This window comes from Pan troglodytes, chromosome 6, assembly GCF_028858775.2.
Source record: "Pan troglodytes isolate AG18354 chromosome 6, NHGRI_mPanTro3-v2.0_pri, whole genome shotgun sequence".
NCBI classification, from domain to species: Eukaryota; Metazoa; Chordata; class Mammalia; order Primates; family Hominidae; genus Pan; species Pan troglodytes.
This window is the reverse complement of record NC_072404.2, coordinates 80,507,304-80,533,727: the sequence shown is the minus strand read 5'-3', so window position 1 is coordinate 80,533,727 and position 26,424 is coordinate 80,507,304. Positions and strand designations below refer to the sequence as shown.

General features: G+C 37.7%; 1 long non-coding RNA gene across 2 annotated transcripts; it reads left to right on the top strand.

Annotated features, from left to right (window-relative positions):
* Positions 1-6,075: 6,075 nt before the first annotated feature.
* On the top strand, positions 6,076-24,771 carry LOC134810449 (uncharacterized). Of its 2 annotated transcripts, XR_010158521.1 has the most exons (4): positions 6,076-8,516; positions 9,330-9,401; positions 23,466-23,575; positions 23,689-24,771. It is a non-coding gene; the product is annotated as an uncharacterized LOC134810449 (long non-coding RNA). The 2 variants fall into 2 exon arrangements; XR_010158520.1 differs by lacking the exon at positions 6,076-8,516 and having other exon boundaries at positions 8,528-9,401.
* The last annotated feature ends 1,653 nt before the right edge of the window (positions 24,772-26,424 follow it).

Sequence of the window (26,424 nt, the reverse complement as noted above, 5' to 3'; positions counted from 1 at the left end):
GTGTGCCTGGCAGGAGTGAGCCAGCATGCCAGAGGGGCCGTGTGGAGAAAGACAGAGGGTGTCTCAGTAGCTGTCTGTGTGTGGACAGATGCTTAAGGATAAGAGAGATCCCACTCCTTAATCCCAAGGCACTCTCTGAGAACCCACTAAGGGACAGAAAATCATGAATGGGACTGAGTTTAAGTTTCCCACTACTCATGCGAGAAAGGCGGCTCTTACAACAAAAAATAAAGTTTTATAATGTAAAGACTGTAGATTTCTTGCTCACCTGAATTTGTGGGCTGAGATTCATACCTGTAAATAGAGTTAAAAAGAACAACCAGTGTGATATTGACATGATGGCTCAAGAGATGGGGATAAGAAGCAAAAGAAGGGAAGGAAAAAGAGCACTACTCATACGAAGTGACAGGTGCTTGAACCATTCTGTCCTGCTGCCTGGAACTAAGAACACCCTGAGTTGACTGTGTAGGAGACTGAAAGGACTGAGCACTTACTGCTTCAGTGTGCTTCCTTGAAGAACAGCTGGAAAGCATCTAGAGCAGTGAGATGACCATAGCAGGAGACCAATATTGACTAATAGACCGTGGGGCCACATTCCATTGTCCACCATGCTGCAACAAGACCCAATGGAAGTGCTTACTTGAGATACTGGGTCTTTGCAGGCTTGAGTGTGGAAGTTTGTAAGGTTCTTGTTTTGGTTTGTGAAACCCTCATGATTATGAACAGTCCAGAGGAGTGAAGAGCCTGAAGAAGGAGAAACTGGACTTCTTGCTTATAAGGCAGGTAGATCTGTTCCACATTGCAGTGCTGGTTCTCTGAATAGCAGGGCATTTATTTAGGCCAGTTGGTCTTTAATTATTTAATATAGCAGATACATAGTCAGTTCAGGTTGAGGATATCTGATTTATTGGGCAAAGTAGATTTTTAAGAGGGCTAGGTTGGAGTTCCACACTCCAACTTTTAGGAATCATGTAATTTCTGGCATGATCTTTCTGACTGTTTCCTGTTTTGTTAAATGGAGATTACTGCATTGCATAGTGATACAAAGGTGGAACCATGAGTACAAGTTGAAATCTTAATCTCCAAGGAAGTATTATGGAAGTACAGGAGGAATCATTAATTCTTCCTCAGAAATGGAATCAGAGTGACTTTTGACATTGGGATTAAAGATTGAGTAGAATATCACTGGAACAACAACAATGAGAGTTCCTACACAAGTAACAGTTTATGCACAACAATAGTGTATACGTGAGGCTGTGTGGTATGTGCATAAAATCAGTCCTGCATCAATGCCTACCCATGTCATTCTGGCATTCTGCTAGAATCACCTGTAACTCTCTACCTGAGACTTTCTGTTTATTGGGCAGGCTGGAAATGGTAAGTGATGAATGTATGCAGTAGCAGTTCTTGGCCAGTGGCAAATGGATTGGAGAATACACACTCTACCTTCCTTGCCCTTGGAGGCAGGAGGGGTTGGGGTTGGATAATAAGGAAGAGTGTTCCTCATTATCTTTTAGGACTCCCCAATGAGATTGAACTCAGTTGCCCTACCTCTAACACCTGCTTGACAAGGCACAAATTATTGGTTCTCTTTCCTTCCCTTTATCTCTCTCCAGACATTTGTTGTTTCCCGGGATCATTTCCCAAATAATATAGCACCGGTACTCAAATCTTTGTCTCCGAATCTGCTTCTGGGGAAACTAACTTAAGACAGAGGCATTTGTTGGTCATATAAGGCACAAGGAGAGTCTAGGCAAGAGCTGGTCGGGGAGCTGTTATTTAAAGGTAGTAGTGAAGTCCAGTAGGACATGCTGAGCATTTAGATAATACAGAAAATCGGGAGCCATGAAAAATCTAAACAGAGGGGAAACTGGGAGGAAAGCAAAAGCATATCCACTTTTTAGAAAGCAAGCACAACTAGCTTTATAATGAAATAGGTTGGAGAAGGTAGAGAAGGCATTCTATTGGTGACAATGAAAGAGACAAAAGTAATATTTTGATGAGTAATAATGAAAGCTAAATTTGTGTAGTAATAGAGAATTCGCAGAGAATCTGTAGGACTAGGCAAATAATAGGGTAAGAATTTCAAAGGGAGGAGAGTGTACAGCCATTGATGAAGCCAACATTTTTGACCTTAACAAATGGGTAGGTGGTGAAGCAATCAACACAGATAAGTAAGAATGGGAGAATGAAATGCTGAATTTGCAGTGCTTATGGAGGGTTCAGATGGCACCATCTAAACTTGTCATTTAACAGTTGTTGAACTTATTTTGAACCGGGCAATGACTATCTGGCTAGGTCCTAGTGCTGAGAAGTCACAGTTTCTGCTCTTATGCACCTTAACTGAGTAGCGGAAATGTTGTAAATGTGATATAAATAAGAAGACTATTTACACATAGATGTTGGTTAAAACTGCAGGAGTTGATTTTTTTATTAGTAGAGAAATATTCTACCGTATTGCTAAGGCAATGTCTGAACTTGGTGGAACTTCTTTTAATAGGCAAATAGTGCTTTGAAAGAATAGATTGCAATATTGTAGCCCTGAAAGTTTTAACATTAATTAAAAAAAAAAAAGAAAATGGAAAAAGAGGAAGTGCATAGTCAAAAGAATTAGAATTCCCCTGTTTAAGTTGATGTAGAATAATAAAAATCATGGGGCATTGAATGTGGCCTTATTATGTATTAATGGTCTTCTCTGCTAGTGTTAGTAGATCTTCAGTGGCAGAAAAAGTAAAAAGAAATATATTTTCTTCTCTTGATGCTATTTGCCTAGTTTGTAAATAACGATATTTGTTTGACTTCTTGGAAAGGAAACAACTGAATTGTGTTTTGAAACTCAGGGAAAAAGACTCAAAAGTATATTCCGTGCATTGCCTAATTCTTTTAAAAACAATGTTTCAATACAATTTAGTATTTCAATAATATTTTTTTCCTAAAGGAAGGTAGTATAGAATCCTGATGTGATAAGCACCTAACTTTTTCAGCTTGTTGTATAGGTCTTGTGGGCATTTATTTGTTTAATTGAAATAATGCTATTTTTGAATCATTTAATATCATCTTGACTGCCTGGGCTTTTTGTGTCCCAGTCTAAAATAATTCAAGAGATATAGGACATCTGCCTTGTAAATTGCATAATCTTTTATATCTTTTACCATTGGGCAGTAGTTTTTAAAATTATTGAAACTATCTTCAATTATTCATTTCTAATATTGCGTATACTTTAAAACCTAACTCACAACCAAATGATCTCTTTTGGGATATTTTCATCCATTGTGACAATAATACATATTTTACATTTCCTCGATTTATAATTATTGTTTTTTCATTTATTTCTTTAGTCAATCAATTAATTACTTAGTAAGTATTTATAGAGCTTCTAAAGCTCAAGCCTGCTGGGGGAATCATTCACATGGGAACAAAAACTCTGATTTACCCACATTTTCAATAAATCCTTCATCAGATTGCTGGTTCCTTGCCTGTGGTGAGCAGGCGTTGCTATAATGAAGTCCCAGAACAGTTTAGACTGGCAAAGGAACACTTTTCAAAGAACCTCGTGGGGCTTCACACTCAGCAGCTGGGGGAACTTGTAGGAATTGAGACTTTAGTAGATTTGTCTATTCTCTGCGTTGCTGTTTCTTCTACGAGGATAAAAATCTAAACCTTACTCACGTTAAAGAGATTCGTGTCTTTTTTTTTTTTTTTGAGTTGGAGTCTCACTCTGTCACCCAGTCTGGAGTGCAGTGGCATGATCTTGGCTCACTGCAACCTCTGCCTCCTGGGTTCAAGCAATTCTCCTGCCTCAGCCTCCCCAGTAGCTGGGAGTACAGGTGCCTGTCACCATGCCCAGCTATTTTTTTTTTTTTTGTATTTTTAGTAGAGACGGGGTTTCACTGTGTTAGCCAGGATGGTCTCGATCTCCTGACCTCATGATCTGCCCACCTCAGCCTCCTGAAGTGTTGGGATTATAGGTGTGGGCCACCGCACCCAGCTGAGATTCATATCTTTTATCTCGTGGTGCCTTTCTCAGAATCACATCCTCATCAGCCACTTGACAACACATGCTCAGGTTTTGCCAAAACACCATGTAAGTACTGGAAATACAATAGTATGGCAGACTGCAATAACCTCTCAGGAACCAGGAGCATGCAAGATTGCGGTGCTTCTCCCCCTTTTGGTGTCAGGACCTCTTTATAGTCTTAAGATATCATTGAAGACCCCAAACAACTTTTACTGATATGGGTTATATTCATATTTACTGTGTTGAAAAATAAAGCTAAGTACTTTTTGAAACTGTATTCATTGCTTAATTTATTAAAACAACAATAGTAATCCCATTACAAGTTAGGCCTTTGTAGGTGAGGCATGTAGGTGATGCTGTGTCCATTTAATTCATTTATGTCATTCAACAAAAATTGAGCATTCTACTCTGTGGTTTGCATTGAACATATAACAACAATTTTATGTTGTTCTATGCACTGGGTATACAACAACATTAACATTTAACCTATGTTTTGGTTATGTTGCAATAAAACTGTCCTGTCCTATGTGCTGATAACAACAATAATGCTACTCTCTGCAAAGCATATACAACACTACTATACTATTGTATGCACTGAGTACACATCAACAATACCACCCTGTTTGCTGTACTGGGTATACAGAAATTATTGGGCAGATGCCCTCTTGAAGTCCTTACATTTGATCCTTATAGATGGATCACAGGTGAAAGTTCAAGATGCTATTTTAAGAGTGAAAATACAAGAGAATCAAATTTGACCCACCTAGACTTGAAATGAAGATACTGATTTCCACAATGTCTATGTAGTTTGAGACAAAGAAACATCCAGAAGAGATTGGAAAAAAGAGAAAGAACTGTAGAGAAATCCTTCTAACCTACGAATTAGGGAAGGTGGGTAGTTGGTGAATAAAAAAAAAGGAAGAAGAAAAATAAAGGGAAGGAAAAGAAAAGAAAGAGAAAAACCACAAAACTGTGAGTGAAAAATGATAGGAAATTAAAAATATACATCATAAAAATTTTATTTTATCTTAAATACATAAATGCACATTGAAGCACATGGAGGCACTGCTTTCTATTTTATTTTTTTAAAAGATAGGGTCTCGCTCTGTTGCCTGGATTGAAGTGTACTGGCACAATCATAGCTCACAACAACCTCAAACTCCTGCGGTCAAGGGATCCTCCTGCCTCAGCCTCCCTAGTAGCTAGGATTACAGGCAAGTGACACCATGCCCAGCTCTTTCTTTTTCTGTTTTTTTCCTTTTCTTTTCTATTTTTTTTTTCTTTTCTTTCTTATTGTAGAGACGGGTCTTGCTGTGTTGCCTGGGCCGGTCTTGAGTTCCTAAGCAATCCTCCTGCCTCAGCCTCCCAAAGTGCTGGGATAACAGGCATGAATCATCACACTCAGCCTGCTTTCTTGATATGTAGTCTGGGTATTTTGATCTGATTGTTCAGATACTTGGAGTTCCACATTGTCTGCTTTATATGAACCATGTACATCATCACTCTGATAATTTGCAGATTTGATTCTATTAAAGTAGAACAAGAATTTAGACACTTGCAAAAGCAAAAACAGTCTTGGTACAGAATTCTTCCAGATTTTTATCATTTTTTCAATTATCTTACAATTTCCTCATCTGCAACAATTCAGTAGCACCTTTTGGGGGAGTAAGAAAGGGGAAAGTCTTTCTGCTTTTATTTCTACTCCTTACAAGTGTTTCCAAAGCATTCATTTAAGTATCTGTAGAAAACACAACCTCATTTTCATTTTGTTTTTTTTTTTAACTAGCTAAAATTTAACATTTCCTTCATTTATGAATATAGGCAAGAAACTATGGTGCTATTAGCAGTACCAGTGACTTTATTCACAATGGAAATTACAGATACATTCGTATCACATTAGAGTTATTACAGACATCTTGAAATATCATTCTAGACATCAGTACTTCAAAATTATGGTCGTTATTAGAACCACTACCAGATGTTGTCAATTAATGGATAACAAAGTATGTGTATTACTATTAGCTACAAATTTGTTTTATAATTTTAAAAATGTTCTGATAAAATAATTTACTACATTTGTAGTTTATTGATTTTATTCTGTACATTTAAAAATACTAATCTGTGAAGGGGTTCATAGGCTTCGACAGACTGCCAAAGAAGTCCATGGCACAAAAAGTTATGAACCCTTTATCAATGACTATTCCAAAGAATGTTGATTTTGTTCCTGGGGATGTCAGAGACTGATTTCTCCAGTGACTATAAAGTATCATTTTACAGTCACATTCATTTATCATCACATTCATTTATCAAATAATTTGATAAATACTTGGTGAGTTTCCACTGCAAGTTAGATACTGAACTATGTCCTTGGGATACATCAGTGAACCAAACAAAAATCTCAACCTTTGTGGAGTTTACATACTGGCGGGGAAGGCAGATGATAACACAAAAGATACATAGATTATGTAATAGGTCCAAAGCTAGAAAGGAAAGGTGCCAGGAAGGATTTTGCTGCCATTTTAAATTGAGTGGTCAGAGCAGGTCTCATGTACAGACTTGCCTATATAGGTCAGCAAGCCCGGAAGTCTCCAGATGGAATTTCCCAGGCAAAGGAAACAACTCAAAGCTCAGAGGAGGGATCATGTTTACTATGTTCAAGAAATAGCCAGAAAGACTGCGTGGCTGGAGCAGAGTAGGATGAGGAAGAAAAGAAGAAGGGAAGATCAGAGAACTAATGGAGGGAGGAGGAGAGTACACAGAGGTCTTTAAAGGCCATATAAGAACTTGGATTTTTACTCTGAGGTAGGCGAAGAATTTAGACAATTGCATTTCTTTTTGGGAAAGAAATGCCGTGATCTGACTTAATGTTTCAAAAGAATCACTTATACTTCTTTGTGGGCAATAGAATGGAAGGAGGCAAGGGTGGGAACAGGAAAACAGTTATAAGACGATTGCTAAAATGTAGCAAGTCTGACGAAAGTGATAGCCATGGAGGCGGTGAGGAGTAATTGGTCTCTGAATTATGTTTAGGGTAAACACAGGAAGACTTCCTGGTGAATCGGATGTGCAGTGGGAGTAATAAAGAGAGGAAACAAGGGTGACTCAAAGATTTTTGACCTAAGCACTAGAGGGGTGAATTTTTCATCTACTGAGATGGAAAGCTTTGAGCAGCTCAGATATTTGGGAGAAGATCAGGAGTCACTCTTGAAAAGTTTGAATGATCTAAATGAGAGACTTTGAATATAGTTTTGGAGTCTGAGGCAAAGGAGCATCCAGGGCTGGAGATGTAAATTTGGCAACAAAGGGCATACAGAGGGAGCCTGGATGAGATCCCCAAAGGAAGGAGAGTGGATAAAAAAAGAAACTACAATCTGGGGCAAGTCAGTCCAGGACTAAGAGGTATAAGCAAAGATAAATCATTCACAAAGTTCTGAGACTAGCAACTAGTGAATTAGGAAGCCTTACAAGCCAAAAAAAAAAAAAAAAAAAAAAAAGTATCAAGGAGTGGTGTCATCTCTGTCAAGGGGCGTAAAATGTGAGAGGACCAAATGTGAGCCATGAGATTTAGCAACCTGAAGTTTATCTGAGACCTCAGTAAGAGCAATTTTGTTGAGAGTTAAGACCTGATTTCAGTGGGTCTGTGAGAGAATGAGAGGAGAGGAACTGGATAGAATTAATACAGACCCCCTTTCTAAATGTTTTTCTGCAAAGGCAAAGAGAAATGGAGTCATACCTGGTAGGGAGAGAGGGTCCAGTAAAAGGTTTTATTTCTGTTTTTTCTTGTTTTTGTTGGCTTAGTTTTTTGCTTTTTAAGATAAATGAGTAACAATCTTTTGTGCTGAGGAGGATGACTCAAAAAGCGGAAAGAGTTGACAAGGTAAGAGATGGGAGAAGACATGCAGGGATGCCCTTGAGTGGGCCGCAGGGCTTGCAATCTGGTGCACATGTGAAGAGATTGGCTCTAGAAAGACCACAGACAATTCACCTTTCAAAACAGCAAGAAAAGCACAGTGAGTACACGTGCTTGTGGGAGGGTGAGCAGGTGCAGTAGTGAGAGACTGGGGAAATTCTCTTTTAATTGTTTCACCTCTGTCAGTGAAGGAGAAAAAAAGATTGTGCATTGAGAATGAACATGAGGGAGCAGATGCTGGAGATTTAAAAGGGAGGTGAGAAAGGACAGTTGATTGGGAAAGAGATAGAATAGTGGCTCTCAAAGGCAGTCTCCAGATCAGCAGCATTGGTATCACCTGAAGACTTGTTAGTAATGCAAAAATCTCAGGCCTTACTTCCAGCTTGATGAATCAGGAACTCTGAGGTAGGCGCAGCAGTCTGTGTCTTAGCAAGCCTTGCAGGGATTCTGATGCACGCTGAAGTCTGAGTGTCACTGGAATGGATGGTGTCCATATGATTGCTGGGTCACTCCGCCTATCCTGAATGTCAAGAACATGCCAAGTGAGACCAGCCAGTATATTGTAGCTTTTTCTCCAGCCACAACCAGGTATTTCTTATGGGATGGGCAGAGAGTTGGATGTACAGGTTTTGATCGTTGGTTTATAAGAGATAAATGGATCTGAACAATTACAATAATAGAGAATGTGATGGACTGAGTTGTGCTCCCCCCAACTCATATGTTAAAGTGATAACCCTCAATACTATAGAACGTGACTGCATTTGGATGTAGGACCTTTATGGAAGCAGTTAAGGTTAAATGAGGTCATTAAAGTGGGCCCTAATCCACTAGGACTGGTGTCCTTGTAAGAAGAGATTAGGAAGCAGACAGGTACAGAGGGAAGATCATATGAAGACAAAGGAAAAAAACAAGCCAGATAGAGAAGTCTCAGAAGACGCCACCTTGATCTTGGACTTCTAGCCTCTAAAAATGTGAGAAAATAAATTTCTGTTGAATAAGCCACCCAATCTGTGGTACTTTGTTAAGGCAGCCCCAGTGAATGAATACAAACATACCAGAAAAAGGTTAAAAGGTCTGACTTCACTGGGTAGATTAGTACCTTGGCCAGCCACATGCTCTAAGTCCCTCTGTGCCCTTCTGTGAAGGGGGATGATGATAATGATAGCATCTACTCAAGAGCTGATATGGTTAGGGTTTGTGTCAACACCCACATCTCCTCTTGAATTGTAATCCCCAGATGTTTAGAGAGAGACCTGGTGGGAAGTGATTGGGTTATAGATATGGTTTCCCCTTGCTGTTCTTGTGATAGTGAGCAAATTCTCATGAGATCTGATAGTTTTATAAATGGTAGTTTTTCCTGCACTGACATACACGCTGTCTCTTTTCTTCCACCATGGGAAGAAAGTCTTTGCTTCCTCTTCGCCTTCTGCCATGATTGTAAGTTTCCTGAAGCCTCTCCAGCTGTGCAAAACGGTGAGTCAATTAAACCTCTTTCCTTTATAAATTACCTGGTTTTGGGCAGTTCTTTACAGCAGTGTGAAAACGGACTCATACAGGAGTTATTGTGGAGATTCAGTGAGGCAATGCATGGGAAGCCTCAGCTCAGTCCTGACCCATGATAGGTCCTCAAAAATGTCGGCATGAAAATGGCCACTACCTCAAAAGAGCATATGTGCTTGGTCAGGATGGCTCTCCCTTGTGAATCCACATTTAGAGCCAAAATTGCCAAGTCCCTGGGGGAATTGAGCTCTGCAGCTGGCAATTTGAGGCATGTGTTCCTGAGCCCCATGGCAGTGACCTTTTATCCTTCTTGGGAATTGATTTCTGAAGCAGCCCTAAAGGCCACAAAGCAGGGTTGGGACTCCTGGATTGATTTTCTATGTTGACATAGCAGGCCAAGCCCTGTCTGGTTTATAAACTGATGTTGTATTATTTCCAAGTCTCTTATAAAACTGAGCCAGGAAAAGCATTCTTACAGAATTATTGAGTTTTCTCTTGTGTAGTTTGGGGAGCTGTGGAGGCAGGGGATGAGGGGTAGGGAAGAGACTAAGCAATTTCTTTTCTCCTCCCAATTTTGTATTTAGCCATTTCAAAGTGTCATCACACTGAGAAAATACTTGTTAATTGGCAATATGATAGTTTCTTATATAAGACCCAATCTAGGCTAGGGATGCTATTTACTGTGATTATCACTTCCAGGTGTGGTGCTTTGTTGTATATTTCCTCCACAAGCAGTTATTTGTTGGTAATGGATTTCTGTAAGCCAAATTATATCCTCCCTTTAAGGATCATTTTGACTGTGTATCTACAATACCCTTTTCAGAAAGGGCTAATTATTATTGACAGGGATGATAGACAAATTCTTCCTGTTCTGGGCAATTGAATAACCTCTTGTCCCAGTTTACTTCGTGCAGATTTGTCATTGAACTAGCATCCTTGAATTGTGTTTAAACTACAATAAAAATAAACGTGGGAAGTCTCAGTTTATGTAAAGGGCAGTACTCCCACAATCTCAAAGCTTTTTCAAAATTCTGCAAGTGTGCTGTTTGTGGATTCCACAGACTTTGTTCATAGAGTCACTCTGTATAAAGTAACCATCTGCAAGTGCCTTTTGTCCCATTAAATCAGAGAAACAAACTGGTGGTTTATAGTTGAATCAGTTCTACATACTTAAGAGCTTGGTCTATTTACTAGAGTTTTAGTGTTTCTCATTAGTGACCTTGATTTAATAAGGATCTCAACCTAATGTCTTTATGTTTGTTCAAAATTTTTTCTAAGACAATATTGGACTTTAAATTTTATTGATGATGTTTTCTGTGCTGAGTGCTATGTTTCATGTTCACAAATCTACTCATATTTTTATATATAAAGTGAAAATTTACATTGTTTTACCCTGTCTTTCCAAAAGCTAATAGTTATTCCTATATCCTTCTATTTGTCACTGATTTGAAAGGTCTCTTTTGTTATGTGGTACTTTCTTACATATGCTAAGTAATCTATATCAGATATCTGTTTAGTTCCATGATTTGTAGGTCTGTTCTCTTATCAATACCATTCTAATTGAATGATTGGAATCTTATAGTGTATTTTCATGTATGTCAAGGATAGTCCTCATCTATTACTCTTTGTTATCAAAATGTTTAATTGTTTTCTGAATGGTTTATTATTCCAAATAAAAACTTTAACATTGCAATGACAAAGACAATACTCTTTAAGTATTAAATTCAGCAGGTAATGAAAAGATATCTGATAAAATGTAATAGCTGTCTTGATTTTTCAGTCACACCCTAAAATCAAACACTGTTAATAATTTGGTGAGTGTACTGCCAGATCTTTTTCTATACATTTGCATATACTTGTTTCCAAAGTAGCTTGTGGTTTTGTTTTTACATGAATTACCGTAATGCACATACTAATATTTTCAACCTGTAACTACTGAGCACCCACATGTACAGGCACCAAGATACATTGGTCACCAAAGGAAGCAAAAACTACTGGGCTTGTGAAGTTTCCATTCTAGTGGAGAAAAGCAGATGATGAGCAATAAGCATCACATATCAAATCATGTAACATCTTAGAAGATGGCAATGCGGTGAAATTGCACAGCAGAGGAAGAGGGGTGAGAAGTTTGTGTGTGTAGTGAGGAGTGCCGCAATTTTAAATAAGATGGCCAGGCAAGCTTCACTGAGAGTATTTGGGCAAAGACTTGTAGGAGATGTTCCAAACTTAGTTTAACACTAAACATATGGAAGACTTTTCTGACCAGCATATGAAGAGATCTTCATTCTTTTAATTGCTCTTTAATATTCTATGGCACTTTAATGCCTTTTTCTTGGAAACTAAGAATACAGGAAAATTTTAAAACATGATGAACAACATATATTTACTAAACATAGAAATATGTTACTTAAGCTAAGAATATACATTATTTTTAACATTAATGAAATATCTAAAATAATTTACTAGACATTAGTCATTAATCATCATCTCAAGAAATTAAAAACAAAATACCAAATGGATATAATTCAGACTATATCATTAAACTACATGTGTAAATTTAGAAAAGAACAATGAATTAATAGCCAATTAAATCCATTTACCATAGAAATTAAAAAAATGCATAACAGTGACAATAAACAGAGAATCAAAATTGGTGTTAGAAACTTTTTAAAAACAAACAGTGAGAATATTAACCATCAATCCCTCCGAGATACAATAAAAGCAATATTCAGAGTTAATTTCACAATCCCCAAAATGCTTAATTGAAAACAACATAGTTTAATATAAAGTATTGTACTCTAAATCAAGGAAAATAATAAGTAAAATGCAAGTAAATCAGAATTTGCGAAGAAAAAATTATGAATTAAACAACATTGAAAAGTATCTGGTAATCTGTACCAGTCTACTTTGTAAGTTAGTTGAAGAAAGAAGATAAGGGGATATAATTACAAATAAAGAGAACTTTTTAAAAATAAAAAGAATAACATATATCATTTTATCATATATGTAATCATTATACATGTAACAAAATATATGTAAAATAGCATATACATTTAAAAAAAATCTAGAATCTAGATGAAATGCATAGTTTCTAGAAAAATGAAAATTACTAACATTGACTCAAGAAAAGTAGATAACCTAAATAGACCAATTACAATACAAGAAACAAAACATAGTTAAAATATTCCCTTAAAGAAACATTAAAAAATTTAGTTTTATGGTGGCTGATTAAAATGACCATTTCTTATTTTTTTCTTTCAATTATTATTAAAAACTAACCAGAAAAATAAAAAGCAAAAAAGTTAAATTTTTGGTTGAAACCAGCAGACTACTTAAATCTCTGAATTGCAAAATAAGAAGCGAGCAGCCCAAATCAGTCAAGGTGAAACAGGTGTGAGTGGAGAGAGACCCTGGAAAAAAATGGTCATAACTTCAGAGCTCAGAAAATGTTGGCAAAGCATTCCTTTCTAACTTAAGTGGCACAACCTATTGCAAAACGGCACGTTTTTCTTTACAACAGGACCAAGGTCTAGGGACTCTTAGTGGGAAATTCCCTGAGTCTGATTCTGAGGAGAAATAGAGAGGGAAATCTTCATGGGCCATGTTCACAGATGAGCTGCATTTGCAGGTAGAGTATCAGTGAGGTAGAGGACCTAAGGAAATTTCACATTGTGAGCAGCTCTGCAGAATTGATTTTGGTAGACTGGGGCGAAGTAAAATTGAAATAACATATATAATTCTGTCTTTTTAGACTTGAACATGACTCTGTTCCCCTGCCACATTTTCTGGAAAGAGCTGGTCAAGGATTTTTAGTCAAATGAAAAAGGTATATTCTTAAAAACAACAAAAGCTAGCATAGTATGTATTGTCATTTTTAAAGAGAACATAAAAACCAAGTGGCAGTTACAGAATAATCTCTGGAAAACAAACCCGTTTTTCACAGAACAATAAAAGTTGTTCCTAAATGTATCAATGAAATTAAAATAAGACTTAAAGCAACTGCTTTCATAAAATAAAAGCACAAAAAATTCATGTAAGAGTTCAGGAAAGATATGAGAAGACTACGGAAAGAAATATGAGCTTGTAGAGTTTAGAAAAGTGGTGGATGATTCAAATGTATTTGAAAATATAATTCAAGAGGACTTATTTATAAAAGGAGACCTAAGTCTATATATTTAAAGGACATATTCTGTTATCACTACTGGACTTGAAATATAATAAAGGACTCCTCAAGCAGGGAACAGGTTAAAGACCCTTCTAGGGGAAGAAAAATCAGGTCATCCTTATTAGCTCTACATTAATATAAAATGCTAGAGTCTTTTGAAGCAATAACCACAACCTGTAAAGAATGTGATCCCTAAATTTTCTACCCAGATAAACTGTAAGTCAAGTAAAAAGCAGTTGAAACTGTAAGGGAATACTACTTTTGCTTTTCAGATTGGCAAAGATCAACAAGTTTGATAATACACTATGTTGGCAAGAATATGGGGACACAGGTCAGGTGCAGTGGCTCATGCCTGAAATCCCAGCACTTTTGGAGCTGAGGCAGGTGGGTCACCTGAGGTCAGGAGTTTGAGACCAGCCTGACCAACATGGTGAAACTCCGTGTCTACTAAAAATACGAAAATTGACCGGGCGTGGTGGCAGGTGCCTGTAATCCAGCTACTGGGGAGGCTGAGGCAGGACAATCACTTGATTCTCTTGATTCTCTGCCTGGGAGGTGGAGGTTGTAGTGAGCCAAGATCGTGCCACTGCACTCTAGCCTGGGTGACAAGAACAAGACTTCGTCTCAAAAAAAAAAAAAAAAGAAAAAAGAATATGGGGACACAGGTGTTCTATACATTGCAGGTGGGAAGATGCATTGGTGTATCTTCTATGGAGAGCAATATGACAAGACCTTTCAAAATTATATATACAAGTGCCTTTTGACTTGGGATTTTTCTAGGATTTCTAAGATTTTTTTCTTTTAGAAATTCTTGCACAAAATTACAAAGATATAAATACAAGTATTTTCATGTAACATTTTGCTTATAGAAAATGATTGGAAGCAAATCCAGGTGAGGTGGCTTGTGCCTATAATCCTAGCTACTCAGGATGGTGAAGTGGAGTGGGAGGATAGCTTGAGCCCAGAAGTTCGAGACCAGCCTGGGCAATATAGTGAGACCCTATCTCAAAAAAAAAAAAAAAAAAAAAAGATTAGAAGCAAAGCGATACTTGTCAATATGGGAATATTTAAATACCTTATTGGTATTTACATGCATGACATAAAGAATACTTTAAAACAAGATAAATAAATTTCTATTATAAAAGACTAGATGAAAACATTTTTGATCAGGAAGGGGCTGTTTGGCTCCTAGCTATACAACCAGATTCCTATAAAGGTCTTCCTTTTAATCTATGAATTAAGCTACTATAACTTGTCTCTTCACTTCATCCTAAATGTCACCCCTAACCCATGCCATCTTCCCCTAAGTACTCTCATTCTTTCTCTGTCTTCCAAACCCAAAAATCTCTATCTTAAGAAAGACTTAAAAATTCATTTCTTTAATGTGTAAATGCCTCATGTGGCTTAATTTGTAAATCTTGGGATTATTTGCTGTTCAAGAGAAGGCCACATTTAAGTCAAAAGTATAAATATGTAGTTGTAGAGTCTCAGTATCAGCTTGCCTGTGGATGAACTGGTTTGTGGGTGGTAGGTGGTGGGGAGATGTAACCTTTCCTTTTGCTTTTCAAATCTTATATTCTGCCTACTTGTAATCCTGTCTTTGCTCAGAAAATACATGTTTGCATACATTGGAAAATGAGATTTTTTTTCTTTGTTTTCTCTTTTTGAAGTTCTGTGAGGCTGTTCTTCCTTTCCCATGGGTATTTGTGCAGGGAGTTTGTTTGTTTGTTTTATGTCCCTTCTACCACATTAGTGTGCCACATTGCATTCTACAAGTGGCTTGGGAATTCAATGTAAGATTTTTTCAAATTCAATATTTTGTGTGCAAATCATGTATAAGCATTCTCCTGAGCATTGTGAAGATCACTGGAGGTTTCGCCTGAGCTCTTCCCTCAGTTTAAGATTTACTGGTACCCTTCCCACCACATTTCCTCCAAATTCCTCTTTCACTGTCTACATACTTCTGTCTTTTAAAACACCAACTAATTTGTTCCCTTCTCCACGAAGCCTTTTTTTGTGGTTGTTGTTAAGTCTCCCCACACACAGAAATCTTTATCTGGAAACAAATGAACTCATAGAGACCTTATTCAATGGGTCTATAATGTGATACTCTATTGAAAAAGAGCATACGTGTTCTCTCCCTCTGGGCTTGCTGGCATGAAGTTGGCAAAAAGTTTTAACGTTTTGTGAATATGCTTCTTTGATTACAATGTGTTGTGTTAAGGGATATTTATTTCCTGAAACTCAGCAGTGTGTCTCCCACACACATGTTTTGTAAGCACGATTGGGACAGTATTATATTAACATGTTTAATTCTTTTAAAACATAGATGCTTAACCCAATGCTTGCAAATAGGAAGCTACCCTGCTCCATCACAACCACATTGGGAAATTACTGATTTTGTGAAAATTTATCAAGTGGTTGAAGATGGATCAAAAGGGGGAAATCTCACTTACACTTTTTTTCATGGAGGCAGGCATTCCCAAGTTCCAGATGAAGTCTGCTCCACTTCCTGTCCTGGGTTGGGTGGTCTCTTCCCTCCTTTCTGACTGTGGCCATCAGCAGCAGGTTGGCCTTATTCATTTAATCTCAAAATTTGGAATGCACATTCAGAAGCATTCAATTATTTGGATTGGAAGGAATAGACTGTATGTTTTGCTCTTAAGATACCACTTCCCTACTTTTATTTCCCTCATACAATAGATGCCTTTCCTCTGTCATTTCACTGCCAGGCACAATGCCTCTTCTAGTCGTGTGTGTGTGCATGCACACACACACATTATTAGCTGGCTATACATGTAGAGGTCCAGTAGCTGGCTATGCATTCAGATGTTACTGTTTCCTGTGCTGGCTCCCCGACTGGATTCTAAGCATTTCCAAGTGTCCAACATAGCTTTGTATCCCCTTCCCCTAGAACCTACATAACCTACCGCAGGCTTGCTCAGTGGGTAGTAGTTGTTATCAAGGAGGATGGTGCACAGTCAGGCTTTCAGAGAGGGGGAGTCAGGATGGCACAAGCATTCTGCTGCAAGTGGCATGTGAGTTTCTGTTCCCTTCTGCTTTTCTGCCTTCCCACATGGGTTTCTAAAGTGATGCTGATAAATGTCAGAACTGATGGCTGGTCAGCTCATGGTGAATGTCATATTTTCTACTATAAACAGAAGCATTTATGAATAGAAAATGTGTCAGCAGCCCAGTATCTTCTCCTTTCTGTGCCTGAATCTCTTACAGAATGGAGTAGAGTTGTTTTATTTGACCCATCCTGGAAAGGAAAGTGACACTTTGAAGCTGCTTTTGCAATGTCAGAAAATACCCACTGGTCCACCTTGGCTAATGAAACCTGCTAGTAAAACGTTCTCTCCTGACATATCAAAATAGGACAATTTCCAAAATTCATGTTAGTCATAACTCAGTGGGTGAGATCTATGTCTTAAAAGAGCTAGGTAAATTTATATTTGATAAAAACAAATATACAGAAGTAGCATTTTTGTGGGAAATACATTTTAAAATAATGGTTTCAACAGGTAGATCAACAGGTCATGCATAGTAAACCAATAACTATTATGAACTACCACCCACCCATTTTATAAACAATTTAAATAAATGTTTTGGCTATCAGCTGGTTTCCAGAAGACATAATGATTTCAATGTGATTCTGAAGTAAGATTTAAAAAAAAAACTGTTGGATGATCTCACACAAAACACAGTTCAGCTCTCTAATTTCCAGAGAAAACAGAAATCTCGTTGGACTTAAAATTTATGGTTTTTTTTTTTTTTTTTAGTTCATGGGAAGTTTGGTAATATCAGATTAAAATAAGATATAATAGGAGTGAGTTCTGTGCACAGTCCTGAAGCTTGTTTAATACTCCACATAAACAGCCCTTGTTGCCAGGGGATAACTTGGAAATAAAAGAAAGTGAGACCTACAAACCTGTCTTTAAAAGGACACTGCACACACCTTAAAATTATATCCTCCTGGAGGAAGATTATTTATTGAAATAGTTATAGAAGTTGACACTTTTCTGAGAAAGTTAGAAAAGTTCCTTTGTGTTTTATTCATAGTAAAGGCAGTCTGAGAAAAAGGTCTCTGTTGACCTAGATTTGCTATTTTCCTGTATGCCAGTAATTCAAAGAACCCAAATTTATGCATCTGACACTATCTCATCACAAATAGCAGTATTCCTGAGTATGTATTCTTCAGGAAGTTCAAATCATTCCACACACATTTTCTCATGAATCCTCCCATACTATCATGTCCAAATTTCAGGGCTGTGGAAATTAAGATTGAGAGAGGTGGAGTTATTTACCCCCAAACATGTACTATGCTAATTAAGGAGCTTAGGCATGGAGTCCCAGAGTACTCTTTGTACTGGGTGGAAGCTCCATTCTTCCACACAGGACCACTGGAAGGTGATCTACATCAAGTGCCACATGTTTTAAATAACTGAGGTTATATTCTTAGGCCAACTACACATCTATTGAATTTATTTACAGTGGCCACAGTGTCTCATTTGGAAGATCAATACCTCACCAACACTGAGCCATAAAACATAAATTCTTTTGGGTAAAAGAAAGCTGCTTCCCTATCACTTTATGGAACTTGGCTCTTAGCATCATGGACCTGCCATCTCTCCCATTGGCATGAGCTTTGATAATTTATTTTGCCAAGGGCAAGATTTATACACATGAACCACTTTTATTCCAATAATGAATGCATTACTTTCCCTCAAAGGTACAGGGAAAAATTACTATGAAGTCATTATTCTGGCTCAGCTGATGGGACTGGGGATGAGAAAATAGTCCTTTAAAGCTTGTTCAAAATTTTTTAGCTGTCTTGAAGCCCTCATTCTTTGTCAGGTATGGGAGATACACATGCCAGACATTCTAGGGAGAAGCCTTAGTCAATCTTCTGAAGAGAAGTCTTACCAATCTCCATTTGATCCTCCTATTGGAGAGGTTAAAAAGTATACTTCCCAAACTCCTTTGCAGCTAGAGTCATTTACATGCACTTGTAAGAGATTTGGATATCAGAAGTGAGGCAGAGGCCATTTTCATGCAGCTGTAGCTACAGGTAAAATTTGACAGTTATGAAGTTTATAGTGGTTCAGCATGACATTCTGGGGAGCCATTGGTGTGAGGAGGCTATGGTGGCTACAGTGGTAGGAACTGATAGCAGTAGCCACTGTCTGACTTTTGGATTTCACATATAATGGTATGACCTAGAAACTAAAAATTCAAGGGCAGTCCACTGACATCCATTCCTCCAGCCCTTCAAAAGACTTTCTAAGTGCACACTTCCCTGCATGAAATCATTTTCTGTTTGATAAGCTGGTGGTGGGTTTGGAACTTTACTGAAGCAGCTACTGTTCTTCCACTTTTAAGTGCTGAGGAATAGATAGTTGGGAGTTGGGTCATCATAGAGTAGAAGATTAGACATATTTAGGTTCAAATGCTGGTTTTTGAACCAGTATTTTCAAAGACTCTGAAACTTTGGTTCTATTTTCTTATCTTAAGAATGAGTCTACTAATATCAGCTTTATGGGAGTTTTGTGAATATTATGAGTAATAATGTATATAAATGCTGAATTAATTATATTGATTTGGTTTTAGTAATAACATTTAAAAATTATCTTACTAAAGCCAGTTTAAATCATAAGGAAATTGATCATCTCAAATATTGGGAGTTAATGTGCAGGATAAGCTCAAGGAATGATGAAATATGTGGCTCAATGATGTCAAAAAGGTTCAATGATTTAAACAGCCCGATGACTTTTTTTTTTGAAAACAAGATATTACTGAACCATAGCCATGTCATTCTGGTGACTTTTGCACTATAATGTCTGAGTCGAATAGTTGCTGCAGGAACCAAGGACCATCAGATTGGCAATGCTAAAATATTTACTATATGATTCTTTGCAGAGTTTACTGACCCTTAATATAAATATAGACATTACTATCTTCAGCAGTGATTTCATCCTAAAGATGAATCTCTTTATGGCCACAAGATGGCTACCAGCAGCCATTGGGCTGTAGATCGCCCTGTTTATAACTAGCAGAGGAAAGGGGAAGGTGGGAAGAGAATCATGTCCTCCAGGCATGGCTCATTTCTTTTCCTTCAATTCGATTGGACCGAATTAAATTACGTGGCCACCCCTGGACCAGAGGCTGTTGTAATGGGACCTGCTAAGCATGAATTGACTTAGACTAGACAGAATCTGACTCTGGAGCTACTGATGGGATGCTTACTTTAAACATTTGGGATTCTGTAAGGAAGAAAGGAAGAAGAAATGGTGCTTGGGTCAGCAACACACATTGTCTACCACAAGCAGTTAACAAAGTGCCTAGAAACGTGTTAGGTACTCAATCATTGTTCATTCCTTTGCCCAGCAATGAAGGTATCTTCTTAGCTCCAGTAAAATGAGCACCAGGCTAGGAGTTCAGAGACGTGGCATTTCATGCTGGCTCAAGCTAAGACTAGCTTGTGACCTTGGAAAAAAAAGCCATTTAATTTTAATTTCTCCATTGCTATATAAAGGGCTGTGAATTAGACAATACCTAAGGGCTATTCTGGTTATTAAATAAAAGTATTCATTAAAAGATCTATATTTGTCTAATGCGTTAGAGTTTCAGAGTTTTCAATTGCTCTCTGTATACATTACAAGGAAATTTTTTGCAACAGTCCGAAGAAGAATGCCCCAAAGATGTAAGATTGGAGTGTGTGCTTACTTCTTGATAGCTGCACATCCTTGCTGGGACTGAATGTCAACCAGAGGTGGGAGATGAACTCTGCCATGGAACATCTCATTCATTCATTCATTCACCACATGTTATTCAATGTCTAGTATGTGCTAGACACTAAGCTAAATGGAGAAGAGGCTCTGATTTCAGTGTCTACATTGAAATGGGGGATGAGGAATTGTCAGTAACAGTGCAAGCAGAACAACTATTTCAGATAGTGACAGAGTGCTATGAAGACAATAAAGCAGGAGAATATAAGAAATGATTGTGAAAAAAATGACTGTGGAGCTTATGTCATGTCAGGGGGTCAGGGCAGACTTCTATCAGAGAAGCTTTCATCAGTTAAGATGTGAATGTATAAATCTGGAGGAATAACATCTCTTTCCCTTTTATGTATTTTGCCTGATTTTTAGGTTTCATTGATATGGCTATAATTTTCCATTTCTTTCCTAAGAGTTTTCTCTGTTGAGAAGCTTTTACAAGCCTTCCCTTGGGAAAATGTTATGTGTTGGAAGAAGGAAGACTGGAGAAGAAGAAATTGTAAAATAGTTTTTGAGTTATTTCAGAATTACAGAGCTATGTCTTCTAAGGTTGTAAACTCTTCTTCAGCTGTTACGAGAGTTAAGCTCATATTTTCTAATTTTGGAAGCATATTTTAGGCAATAGAAACTGAAGTACCCAGAGACCTATAGCAATATCTTTATATGCCAATCAAGTTGCGTGAAGAGGCACAGAAACAGCACCCCAGATTCACCCACTCCTGGGTAAAGTGACTTTTCAAGTTTCAGAGAAAAAGAACGAAGTACTTCAAGAGGCAGCAGCAGTATCTTCCTGCTTGGAGTCTAAACTGAAAATGGATTCCTTATTTGTGCAGGGATATAGCACTTCTGGTATCTCCACTCCTCTGTCCAACCATAGCTGATGATGTTACTGCTCAATTAATCCTTTTGCCTCGATAACGAGTGTCTTATGCTATGTTTACTAAACCCTCATTCATGTTTCCTATCTTTGCTTCCCTAAAACCTTGTTTCTACTTTTGAATGTGTTTTTCAAAGCGGCTTATAAGCATTTAGACTTTTGAATATGTTGCTAATGCCACACTTCTTATAAAAAACAAAACAAAACAAAACAAAAAACGGGTTAATCTGGGAAATCCAAAATTGGTATAGGAAAGAGTAATCCTGCCTTCAGGTGAAATTGACCCAGTTAATGTTTGTAATGATGGGTTTGCAGGGATTTTATAAAAGTCAGTTTGTCTTATCTGTGTCTGGTATATATGGTGGTGAGGTAAATGATTAATTCAATTGACTTGGTGACTCTCTCCTCTGCCCCAGAAAAAAAGTCAACCAGTTTTGTATCACTGCTTCAATAGCAAAACTCTGAAAAAAGTCACTTTTTAAATATGTGAATGATGAAAATGTGTTTTGAGATCGTAAAGCCCAAAACTTTTGAAGATAAAAATACAAAAGATGAAATTGATTGGGAAATAATATAACTATATAAGTAACATAAACAAGCAGTAATAATACAAAGATATTTTGCATAGTTACTTCAGGCTCCACCAGACAAAACATCAGTCATATAAATAAATTCTTTTAAAATTATAAATCCGGTTGATCCTAAATCACACCTTCCTGTCTTGGTGCCTACCGCAATCTCCATATTGACTGGGGGATCTGATAGAGAGATTTTGAATAGATATGCCCATAGAAAATGATCGTGATTATGCAATGATGATGTGAAATGATCAAGAAAACTGAGGTTCAAGGAGAGTCCAAGTAACTCCTTCAAAGCCACTTAATCCATTCAAGTTGGGTTTCAAGCCCAGGTCTGCATAGTCCTGAGCTCTCTCCACTATAGCAGGATACCTGCTTTACTAAACTTTTGCATCTCCCATGTTTCCTTGCACATGTTATCACAGTTATTTGCTGATTGAATGAAATAATGACAATACACATCACAAATGAATGGAATTATTGAGTTATCCTTCCAACTCCTAATCCTTAATTATTTTCACTGTAAGTGTAACAGTCTAGATTGATTCAGTTAACTTTCTTCAAAGGGCCAGAACATTGAATATTTTAGGCTTGTCCAGCCACACAATCTCTATCACAACTTCTGAGCCCTGTCCTGGTAGTGTGGAAGCAGCAACTGGACAATAGCAAATGAGGAGACATGGCCGTGTTCCAGTAAAACTCTACTTGCGGCCGGGTGTGGTGGCTCACACCTGTAATCCCAGCACTTTGGGTGGCTGAGGTGGGTGGATCGCCTGAGGTTGGGTGTTTGAGACCAGCCTGACCAACAGGGAGAATCCCCGTCTCTACTAAAAATACAAAATTAGCCTGGCATGGTGGTGCACACCTGTAATCCCAGCTACTCGGGTGGCTGAGGCAGGAGAATCGCTTGAACCTGGGAAGCAGAGGTTGTGGTGAGCCAAGATCAGGCCATTACACTCCAGCCTGGACAACAGGGCAACAAAAGCCAAAGCCAAACTCCATAACAACAACAACAACAACAACAACAACAACAACAACAAAAAAGCTGTGTTTGCAAATCCAGGACCACCCTGAGGGCTTATATGATGACCCCTGGTGTAGATATTGAAACTAATCCACTGTCTGTTAATAACGAGCACTTTCTCCTGAGTGTAGTTTTGGTGACTTGAGGTACTTACATCCTGTTTATGTGTAGGCTGTGCTCACCTTGATTGGAATTATCTCCGTATGTACCTTTCTTGGTATTTGTGACTGTTCCTCTCATGGCCTGTTAACTGAAATTATGTGCAGCAATTACAAATTACAGACTACAAAGGATTGCAATTGTTCTTAGGACTATTTACTCTGTGTTATTCTTTTTAACAAGGCATCAGTTAGGATAAATCCCTCCCCTCACTTTAAAGTAATGCCTCCTTATTAAAATTTTAATTCTCCAAGTGGTTCTAATCTCAGTTGTTCCTCAACAGTTTCTTCATCAAAACCCCCTTCACTACATCCAGCATTCAAACTAGGATGGCATTTTTTACTGGTCTTTTCTATTTTTCTGTATGACTCCCTAAAAGCAATACCCAGTTAATTGTCACCCAGGCAACCAGTACACTTAAATCACCTTCTTTCTTGCCCCAATCCTACCCTCAGAGAAAAAGATGCACATCCAAAAGCCTCATTTGAAACTTCCAGACAGAGAGCCCAGCATTTGGAGAGTCTCTTTGGACAGCTTTAAACACAATTACAGAAAAGAAAGCAATGTGAGTAGGGGACAGAAATGGAAGGTAACAAGTAAGTTGAGACACCTGTATTTGCTAGCATTTTTACTCTCCGGAACGCATTTTTAATGTCTTATTTGATTTGTCCCCTACAGCTCTCTGAAGTTTGAAACCTTTGATATTCAGAAAACATGAAGACTCAGAGAAGAAAAGTGATATGTTAGCATGCTTTGTAAATAGTACAGCCAGGACTCCTTTTATATAAAAATCCATGGTACTTTCTATTTTTCCCATGGGTGAATTTTAGCCAAAGTTTCAATATTAAACCTGAAATCATCAAAAAGACTATGGTAAAATTAGATGTACAGGTGATCCTTTAACAACAAGGGCTTGAACAAAGGGGGTCTGCTTCTGTGCAGATTTTTTTCTGCCTCTGCCATCCCTGAGACAGCAAGACAAATTCCTCCTCTTCCTCCCACCTCCTCAGCCTACTCGGTGTGAGGATGATGAGAATAAACACCTTTATGATGCTCTACTTCCACTTTATAAATAGTGAGTATATATTGTCTTGTGATTTTAATATTTTTTCCTCTAGCTTACTTTAATGTAATAGTGTAGTATATAATACATATAACATGCAAAATATGTGTTAATTGACTGTTTATGTTATTAGCAAGGCTTCCAAGGAACAGTAGGCTATTAGCAGTTAAGTTTTGGGGGAGTCAAAAATTATACACAGATTTTTGACTGTACTGTAGGTCAGCCTCCCTAACCTTCGCATTGTTCAAGGGTCAACTTTGTATACATATCTAATTTTGAGATAATACACTGTGGTTAGTATATACATCAGTACTAACCATAGTGTATTATCTCAATATTTGTTGAACAAATAAAACTACATATACTTGTCATGCCTAGTCTTGTTTCTATGGAAAAAAAAAAGATTTTCCTTGTAACTCTAGGCACAAAATACGTCTTGCTATATCACAGGGGGTAGCATCTTACCTAGTGACATTGGAACAGTCTCCAAAAAACAGTGCACAGAGGGGTGCAGACAGCCTAAACTTGGTAACACATAAGGAAAGACACTGTATACCTCTGAGTAAATGAATGGCACATGTGTTACATTGTCTCCTCCCATGTTCTGGCAGGGATTACACTACTTGCCATGAGCAAAAAAGGAGATGGTATAACGTGAATGCCATTTATTTGCTATTATGATTTTTTTTTTTTTTTTTTTTTTTGAGACAGAGTCTCGCTCTGTCACCCAGGCTGGAGTGCAGTGGGGCGATTTCGGCTCACTGCAAGCTCTGCCTCCCAGGTTCATGCCATTCTTCTGCCTCAGCCTCCTGAGTAACTGGGATTACAGGCGCCCGCCACCACGCCTGGCTAATTTTTTGTATTTTTAGTAGAGACTAGTAGAGACAGGGTTTCACCATGTTATTCAGGATGGTCTCGATCTCCTGACCTCATGATCTGCCCACCTTGGCCTCCCAAAGTGCTGGGATTACAGGTGTGAGCCACCGCGCCTGGCCACTATTATGAATTTTAATACTAGAGAAGTCCTGTGTTAACTATTTACTAAGTGTGTTGACAGCATTCTTTGTGATTTACCACTTCAGAATCCTTAACACAGCACTCAGCTATTAATGCCCAACGAATAAGATTTTGCATCACAGTGGAAATCTGCTCGCCACTCCTTTTGTAGATGTTCTAAATTGGGTACCAGAAGTCAATTGTCTCATTATTAAGATGGTTTCTAAAGTGATTCATTTTTTTGACACTTGACTGTTAGTTGAGGTCTAGCTGTATGGTGAAAAATGTTGATGAAAAGTGTTGTCTACAGAGAGGATAGTCAACTTATATTAACTGTGAGTTATACTAGGAGCAATACTTCATTCATTTGGACTTTATTTGGTCATCTGCTTTTTATATTTAATTTCATTTCTTTTGCCGGGATGAAGTAAAAACAACCACCATGAAGTTCAGTCTCATTTATTTGGCTGGACATGGCATCTAGAGATAAAATGAGAATAAATTATTTTCCATTAATCTTATTAATGGCTTATTCAAATGATTCCCTTATGTTTTACAATTTAATTTCTTAAGCAGTATTCTGCAAAAATCTAGTTCCAAATTTATTTTAGAATTATAAGGCATTTCTCAGAGACATTTTCTGTTTGTTACCTGTTTCATGCTTGTGGTTCAATTTCTATTTTTGCTTTCATCTGTGTTCTATTTTGATATAGTCATTAGAGATAACTTGAACATGGAGAGTAAGTAGCCTAGCAAAAATGTGAAGAATCTTGACACTGAAGTCAAATAGAAAAACTGAATTTGAGCTTTGTGACTTAATACAGTTACATAGTATGTCTCCAACTTAGAAATCAGTTATTTTCTAAAAGTTTCCTAGTGAATTCGTTGTTTGAACATTGTAGTTAGATTTTTAAAACTAATTTCTAAAGTCTAATTACCATATAATATAGTTTGAGAGTTTATATGTTATGAGAAAAAGGCAATTGCTATGGTCTGAATGTTTGTGTCCTCACCAAATTCATATGTTAAAATCCTAACCCTCAAGGAGATGGTATTAAAAGGTGGTTACTTTGGGAGATAATTAGGTCATGGGGTCAGAGCCCTCAGGAATGAGATTAGTGCTCTTATAAAACCTGCTCAAGAGAGACCCCTCACCCCTTTGACCATGTGAGGACACAAGGAGAAGGCACTATATATGATCCAGAAAGTGGACCCTCACCAGACACCAAATCTGCCAGTGCCTTGACCTTGACCTTCCCAGCCTCCAGAACTGTGTAAAACAAATTTCTGTTCTTTATAAGCCACCCAGTCTGTCATATTTTGTTATAGCTGAATGAACTAAAACAGCAGTAGTA